An 8,640-nucleotide genomic window follows, 5' to 3' on the forward strand; every position below is an offset into this window, starting at 1 on the left:
TGTTAATTCTTTGAGTTACTTTTGGAAGACTTTATGGGCTAAACTTGGCACAAAATTGTTGTTTTCTACTACTTGTCATCCTCAAACGGATGGACAAACTGAAGTTGTCAATAGAACTTTGGGAACACTTTTGCGTGCTATTCTTAAATAGAACTTGGATTGACATTTCTATGGACTTTATTTTGGGGTTGCCTAGGACTAAGAAGGGGAGGGATTCTATTTTTGTTGTTGTGGATAGATTCTCTAAGATGGCACATTTTATAGCTTGTCATAAAACCGATGATGCTTCAAACATTGCGGATTTGTTCTTTAGAGAAGTCGTTAGGTTGCATGGCATGCCTAGGACTATTGTTTCTGGTCGCGATGTTAAATTCTTGAGTTACTTTTGGAAGACTTTATGGGCTAAACTTGGCACAAAATTGTTGTTTTCTACTACTTGTCATCCTCAAACGGATGGACAAACTGAAGTTGTCAATAGAACTTTGGGAACACTTTTGCGTGCTATTCTTAAATAGAACTTGGATTGACATTTCTATGGACTTTATTTTGGGGTTGCCTAGGACTAAGAAGGGGAGGGATTCTATTTTTGTTGTTGTGGATAGATTCTCTAAGATGGCACATTTTATAGCTTGTCATAAAACCGATGATGCTTCAAACATTGCGGATTTGTTCTTTAGAGAAGTCGTTAGGTTGCATGGCATGCCTAGGACTATTGTTTCTGGTCGCGATGTTAAATTCTTGAGTTACTTTTGGAAGACTTTATGGGCTAAACTTGGCACAAAATTGTTGTTTTCTACTACTTGTCATCCTCAAACGGATGGACAAACTGAAGTTGTCAATAGAACTTTGGGAACACTTTTGCGTGCTATTCTTAAATAGAACTTGGATTGACATTTCTATGGACTTTATTTTGGGGTTGCCTAGGACTAAGAAGGGGAGGGATTCTATTTTTGTTGTTGTGGATAGATTCTCTAAGATGGCACATTTTATAGCTTGTCATAAAACCGATGATGCTTCAAACATTGCGGATTTGTTCTTTAGAGAAGTCGTTAGGTTGCATGGCATGCCTAGGACTATTGTTTCTGGTCGCGATGTTAAATTCTTGAGTTACTTTTGGAAGACTTTATGGGCTAAACTTGGCACAAAATTGTTGTTTTCTACTACTTGTCATCCTCAAACGGATGGACAAACTGAAGTTGTCAATAGAACTTTGGGAACACTTTTGCGTGCTATTCTTAAATAGAACTTGGATTGACATTTCTATGGACTTTATTTTGGGGTTGCCTAGGACTAAGAAGGGGAGGGATTCTATTTTTGTTGTTGTGGATAGATTCTCTAAGATGGCACATTTTATAGCTTGTCATAAAACCGATGATGCTTCAAACATTGCGGATTTGTTCTTTAGAGAAGTCGTTAGGTTGCATGGCATGCCTAGGACTATTGTTTCTGGTCGCGATGTTAAATTCTTGAGTTACTTTTGGAAGACTTTATGGGCTAAACTTGGCACAAAATTGTTGTTTTCTACTACTTGTCATCCTCAAACGGATGGACAAACTGAAGTTGTCAATAGAACTTTGGGAACACTTTTGCGTGCTATTCTTAAATAGAACTTGGATTGACATTTCTATGGACTTTATTTTGGGGTTGCCTAGGACTAAGAAGGGGAGGGATTCTATTTTTGTTGTTGTGGATAGATTCTCTAAGATGGCACATTTTATAGCTTGTCATAAAACCGATGATGCTTCAAACATTGCGGATTTGTTCTTTAGAGAAGTCGTTAGGTTGCATGGCATGCCTAGGACTATTGTTTCTGGTCGCGATGTTAAATTCTTGAGTTACTTTTGGAAGACTTTATGGGCTAAACTTGGCACAAAATTGTTGTTTTCTACTACTTGTCATCCTCAAACGGATGGACAAACTGAAGTTGTCAATAGAACTTTGGGAACACTTTTGCGTGCTATTCTTAAATAGAACTTGGATTGACATTTCTATGGACTTTATTTTGGGGTTGCCTAGGACTAAGAAGGGGAGGGATTCTATTTTTGTTGTTGTGGATAGATTCTCTAAGATGGCACATTTTATAGCTTGTCATAAAACCGATGATGCTTCAAACATTGCGGATTTGTTCTTTAGAGAAGTCGTTAGGTTGCATGGCATGCCTAGGACTATTGTTTCTGGTCGCGATGTTAAATTCTTGAGTTACTTTTGGAAGACTTTATGGGCTAAACTTGGCACAAAATTGTTGTTTTCTACTACTTGTCATCCTCAAACGGATGGACAAACTGAAGTTGTCAATAGAACTTTGGGAACACTTTTGCGTGCTATTCTTAAATAGAACTTGGATTGACATTTCTATGGACTTTATTTTGGGGTTGCCTAGGACTAAGAAGGGGAGGGATTCTATTTTTGTTGTTGTGGATAGATTCTCTAAGATGGCACATTTTATAGCTTGTCATAAAACCGATGATGCTTCAAACATTGCGGATTTGTTCTTTAGAGAAGTCGTTAGGTTGCATGGCATGCCTAGGACTATTGTTTCTGGTCGCGATGTTAAATTCTTGAGTTACTTTTGGAAGACTTTATGGGCTAAACTTGGCACAAAATTGTTGTTTTCTACTACTTGTCATCCTCAAACGGATGGACAAACTGAAGTTGTCAATAGAACTTTGGGAACACTTTTGCGTGCTATTCTTAAATAGAACTTGGATTGACATTTCTATGGACTTTATTTTGGGGTTGCCTAGGACTAAGAAGGGGAGGGATTCTATTTTTGTTGTTGTGGATAGATTCTCTAAGATGGCACATTTTATAGCTTGTCATAAAACCGATGATGCTTCAAACATTGCGGATTTGTTCTTTAGAGAAGTCGTTAGGTTGCATGGCATGCCTAGGACTATTGTTTCTGGTCGCGATGTTAAATTCTTGAGTTACTTTTGGAAGACTTTATGGGCTAAACTTGGCACAAAATTGTTGTTTTCTACTACTTGTCATCCTCAAACGGATGGACAAACTGAAGTTGTCAATAGAACTTTGGGAACACTTTTGCGTGCTATTCTTAAATAGAACTTGGATTGACATTTCTATGGACTTTATTTTGGGGTTGCCTAGGACTAAGAAGGGGAGGGATTCTATTTTTGTTGTTGTGGATAGATTCTCTAAGATGGCACATTTTATAGCTTGTCATAAAACCGATGATGCTTCAAACATTGCGGATTTGTTCTTTAGAGAAGTCGTTAGGTTGCATGGCATGCCTAGGACTATTGTTTCTGGTCGCGATGTTAAATTCTTGAGTTACTTTTGGAAGACTTTATGGGCTAAACTTGGCACAAAATTGTTGTTTTCTACTACTTGTCATCCTCAAACGGATGGACAAACTGAAGTTGTCAATAGAACTTTGGGAACACTTTTGCGTGCTATTCTTAAATAGAACTTGGATTGACATTTCTATGGACTTTATTTTGGGGTTGCCTAGGACTAAGAAGGGGAGGGATTCTATTTTTGTTGTTGTGGATAGATTCTCTAAGATGGCACATTTTATAGCTTGTCATAAAACCGATGATGCTTCAAACATTGCGGATTTGTTCTTTAGAGAAGTCGTTAGGTTGCATGGCATGCCTAGGACTATTGTTTCTGGTCGCGATGTTAAATTCTTGAGTTACTTTTGGAAGACTTTATGGGCTAAACTTGGCACAAAATTGTTGTTTTCTACTACTTGTCATCCTCAAACGGATGGACAAACTGAAGTTGTCAATAGAACTTTGGGAACACTTTTGCGTGCTATTCTTAAATAGAACTTGGATTGACATTTCTATGGACTTTATTTTGGGGTTGCCTAGGACTAAGAAGGGGAGGGATTCTATTTTTGTTGTTGTGGATAGATTCTCTAAGATGGCACATTTTATAGCTTGTCATAAAACCGATGATGCTTCAAACATTGCGGATTTGTTCTTTAGAGAAGTCGTTAGGTTGCATGGCATGCCTAGGACTATTGTTTCTGGTCGCGATGTTAAATTCTTGAGTTACTTTTGGAAGACTTTATGGGCTAAACTTGGCACAAAATTGTTGTTTTCTACTACTTGTCATCCTCAAACGGATGGACAAACTGAAGTTGTCAATAGAACTTTGGGAACACTTTTGCGTGCTATTCTTAAATAGAACTTGGATTGACATTTCTATGGACTTTATTTTGGGGTTGCCTAGGACTAAGAAGGGGAGGGATTCTATTTTTGTTGTTGTGGATAGATTCTCTAAGATGGCACATTTTATAGCTTGTCATAAAACCGATGATGCTTCAAACATTGCGGATTTGTTCTTTAGAGAAGTCGTTAGGTTGCATGGCATGCCTAGGACTATTGTTTCTGGTCGCGATGTTAAATTCTTGAGTTACTTTTGGAAGACTTTATGGGCTAAACTTGGCACAAAATTGTTGTTTTCTACTACTTGTCATCCTCAAACGGATGGACAAACTGAAGTTGTCAATAGAACTTTGGGAACACTTTTGCGTGCTATTCTTAAATAGAACTTGGATTGACATTTCTATGGACTTTATTTTGGGGTTGCCTAGGACTAAGAAGGGGAGGGATTCTATTTTTGTTGTTGTGGATAGATTCTCTAAGATGGCACATTTTATAGCTTGTCATAAAACCGATGATGCTTCAAACATTGCGGATTTGTTCTTTAGAGAAGTCGTTAGGTTGCATGGCATGCCTAGGACTATTGTTTCTGGTCGCGATGTTAAATTCTTGAGTTACTTTTGGAAGACTTTATGGGCTAAACTTGGCACAAAATTGTTGTTTTCTACTACTTGTCATCCTCAAACGGATGGACAAACTGAAGTTGTCAATAGAACTTTGGGAACACTTTTGCGTGCTATTCTTAAATAGAACTTGGATTGACATTTCTATGGACTTTATTTTGGGGTTGCCTAGGACTAAGAAGGGGAGGGATTCTATTTTTGTTGTTGTGGATAGATTCTCTAAGATGGCACATTTTATAGCTTGTCATAAAACCGATGATGCTTCAAACATTGCGGATTTGTTCTTTAGAGAAGTCGTTAGGTTGCATGGCATGCCTAGGACTATTGTTTCTGGTCGCGATGTTAAATTCTTGAGTTACTTTTGGAAGACTTTATGGGCTAAACTTGGCACAAAATTGTTGTTTTCTACTACTTGTCATCCTCAAACGGATGGACAAACTGAAGTTGTCAATAGAACTTTGGGAACACTTTTGCGTGCTATTCTTAAATAGAACTTGGATTGACATTTCTATGGACTTTATTTTGGGGTTGCCTAGGACTAAGAAGGGGAGGGATTCTATTTTTGTTGTTGTGGATAGATTCTCTAAGATGGCACATTTTATAGCTTGTCATAAAACCGATGATGCTTCAAACATTGCGGATTTGTTCTTTAGAGAAGTCGTTAGGTTGCATGGCATGCCTAGGACTATTGTTTCTGGTCGCGATGTTAAATTCTTGAGTTACTTTTGGAAGACTTTATGGGCTAAACTTGGCACAAAATTGTTGTTTTCTACTACTTGTCATCCTCAAACGGATGGACAAACTGAAGTTGTCAATAGAACTTTGGGAACACTTTTGCGTGCTATTCTTAAATAGAACTTGGATTGACATTTCTATGGACTTTATTTTGGGGTTGCCTAGGACTAAGAAGGGGAGGGATTCTATTTTTGTTGTTGTGGATAGATTCTCTAAGATGGCACATTTTATAGCTTGTCATAAAACCGATGATGCTTCAAACATTGCGGATTTGTTCTTTAGAGAAGTCGTTAGGTTGCATGGCATGCCTAGGACTATTGTTTCTGGTCGCGATGTTAAATTCTTGAGTTACTTTTGGAAGACTTTATGGGCTAAACTTGGCACAAAATTGTTGTTTTCTACTACTTGTCATCCTCAAACGGATGGACAAACTGAAGTTGTCAATAGAACTTTGGGAACACTTTTGCGTGCTATTCTTAAATAGAACTTGGATTGACATTTCTATGGACTTTATTTTGGGGTTGCCTAGGACTAAGAAGGGGAGGGATTCTATTTTTGTTGTTGTGGATAGATTCTCTAAGATGGCACATTTTATAGCTTGTCATAAAACCGATGATGCTTCAAACATTGCGGATTTGTTCTTTAGAGAAGTCGTTAGGTTGCATGGCATGCCTAGGACTATTGTTTCTGGTCGCGATGTTAAATTCTTGAGTTACTTTTGGAAGACTTTATGGGCTAAACTTGGCACAAAATTGTTGTTTTCTACTACTTGTCATCCTCAAACGGATGGACAAACTGAAGTTGTCAATAGAACTTTGGGAACACTTTTGCGTGCTATTCTTAAATAGAACTTGGATTGACATTTCTATGGACTTTATTTTGGGGTTGCCTAGGACTAAGAAGGGGAGGGATTCTATTTTTGTTGTTGTGGATAGATTCTCTAAGATGGCACATTTTATAGCTTGTCATAAAACCGATGATGCTTCAAACATTGCGGATTTGTTCTTTAGAGAAGTCGTTAGGTTGCATGGCATGCCTAGGACTATTGTTTCTGGTCGCGATGTTAAATTCTTGAGTTACTTTTGGAAGACTTTATGGGCTAAACTTGGCACAAAATTGTTGTTTTCTACTACTTGTCATCCTCAAACGGATGGACAAACTGAAGTTGTCAATAGAACTTTGGGAACACTTTTGCGTGCTATTCTTAAATAGAACTTGGATTGACATTTCTATGGACTTTATTTTGGGGTTGCCTAGGACTAAGAAGGGGAGGGATTCTATTTTTGTTGTTGTGGATAGATTCTCTAAGATGGCACATTTTATAGCTTGTCATAAAACCGATGATGCTTCAAACATTGCGGATTTGTTCTTTAGAGAAGTCGTTAGGTTGCATGGCATGCCTAGGACTATTGTTTCTGGTCGCGATGTTAAATTCTTGAGTTACTTTTGGAAGACTTTATGGGCTAAACTTGGCACAAAATTGTTGTTTTCTACTACTTGTCATCCTCAAACGGATGGACAAACTGAAGTTGTCAATAGAACTTTGGGAACACTTTTGCGTGCTATTCTTAAATAGAACTTGGATTGACATTTCTATGGACTTTATTTTGGGGTTGCCTAGGACTAAGAAGGGGAGGGATTCTATTTTTGTTGTTGTGGATAGATTCTCTAAGATGGCACATTTTATAGCTTGTCATAAAACCGATGATGCTTCAAACATTGCGGATTTGTTCTTTAGAGAAGTCGTTAGGTTGCATGGCATGCCTAGGACTATTGTTTCTGGTCGCGATGTTAAATTCTTGAGTTACTTTTGGAAGACTTTATGGGCTAAACTTGGCACAAAATTGTTGTTTTCTACTACTTGTCATCCTCAAACGGATGGACAAACTGAAGTTGTCAATAGAACTTTGGGAACACTTTTGCGTGCTATTCTTAAATAGAACTTGGATTGACATTTCTATGGACTTTATTTTGGGGTTGCCTAGGACTAAGAAGGGGAGGGATTCTATTTTTGTTGTTGTGGATAGATTCTCTAAGATGGCACATTTTATAGCTTGTCATAAAACCGATGATGCTTCAAACATTGCGGATTTGTTCTTTAGAGAAGTCGTTAGGTTGCATGGCATGCCTAGGACTATTGTTTCTGGTCGCGATGTTAAATTCTTGAGTTACTTTTGGAAGACTTTATGGGCTAAACTTGGCACAAAATTGTTGTTTTCTACTACTTGTCATCCTCAAACGGATGGACAAACTGAAGTTGTCAATAGAACTTTGGGAACACTTTTGCGTGCTATTCTTAAATAGAACTTGGATTGACATTTCTATGGACTTTATTTTGGGGTTGCCTAGGACTAAGAAGGGGAGGGATTCTATTTTTGTTGTTGTGGATAGATTCTCTAAGATGGCACATTTTATAGCTTGTCATAAAACCGATGATGCTTCAAACATTGCGGATTTGTTCTTTAGAGAAGTCGTTAGGTTGCATGGCATGCCTAGGACTATTGTTTCTGGTCGCGATGTTAAATTCTTGAGTTACTTTTGGAAGACTTTATGGGCTAAACTTGGCACAAAATTGTTGTTTTCTACTACTTGTCATCCTCAAACGGATGGACAAACTGAAGTTGTCAATAGAACTTTGGGAACACTTTTGCGTGCTATTCTTAAATAGAACTTGGATTGACATTTTATGGACTTTATTTTGGGGTTGCCTAGGACTAAGAAGGGGAGGGATTCTATTTTTGTTGTTGTGGATAGATTCTCTAAGATGGCACATTTTATAGCTTGTCATAAAACCGATGATGCTTCAAACATTGCGGATTTGTTCTTTAGAGAAGTCGTTAGGTTGCATGGCATGCCTAGGACTATTGTTTCTGGTCGCGATGTTAAATTCTTGAGTTACTTTTGGAAGACTTTATGGGCTAAACTTGGCACAAAATTGTTGTTTTCTACTACTTGTCATCCTCAAACGGATGGACAAACTGAAGTTGTCAATAGAACTTTGGGAACACTTTTGCGTGCTATTCTTAAATAGAACTTGGATTGACATTTCTATGGACTTTATTTTGGGGTTGCCTAGGACTAAGAAGGGGAGGGATTCTATTTTTGTTGTTGTGGATAGATTCTCTAAGATGGCACATTTTATAGCTTGT

Source organism: Primulina eburnea, unplaced genomic scaffold (genome assembly GCF_022965805.1).
Source record: "Primulina eburnea isolate SZY01 unplaced genomic scaffold, ASM2296580v1 ctg446, whole genome shotgun sequence".
Taxonomy (NCBI): Eukaryota; Viridiplantae; Streptophyta; class Magnoliopsida; order Lamiales; family Gesneriaceae; genus Primulina; species Primulina eburnea.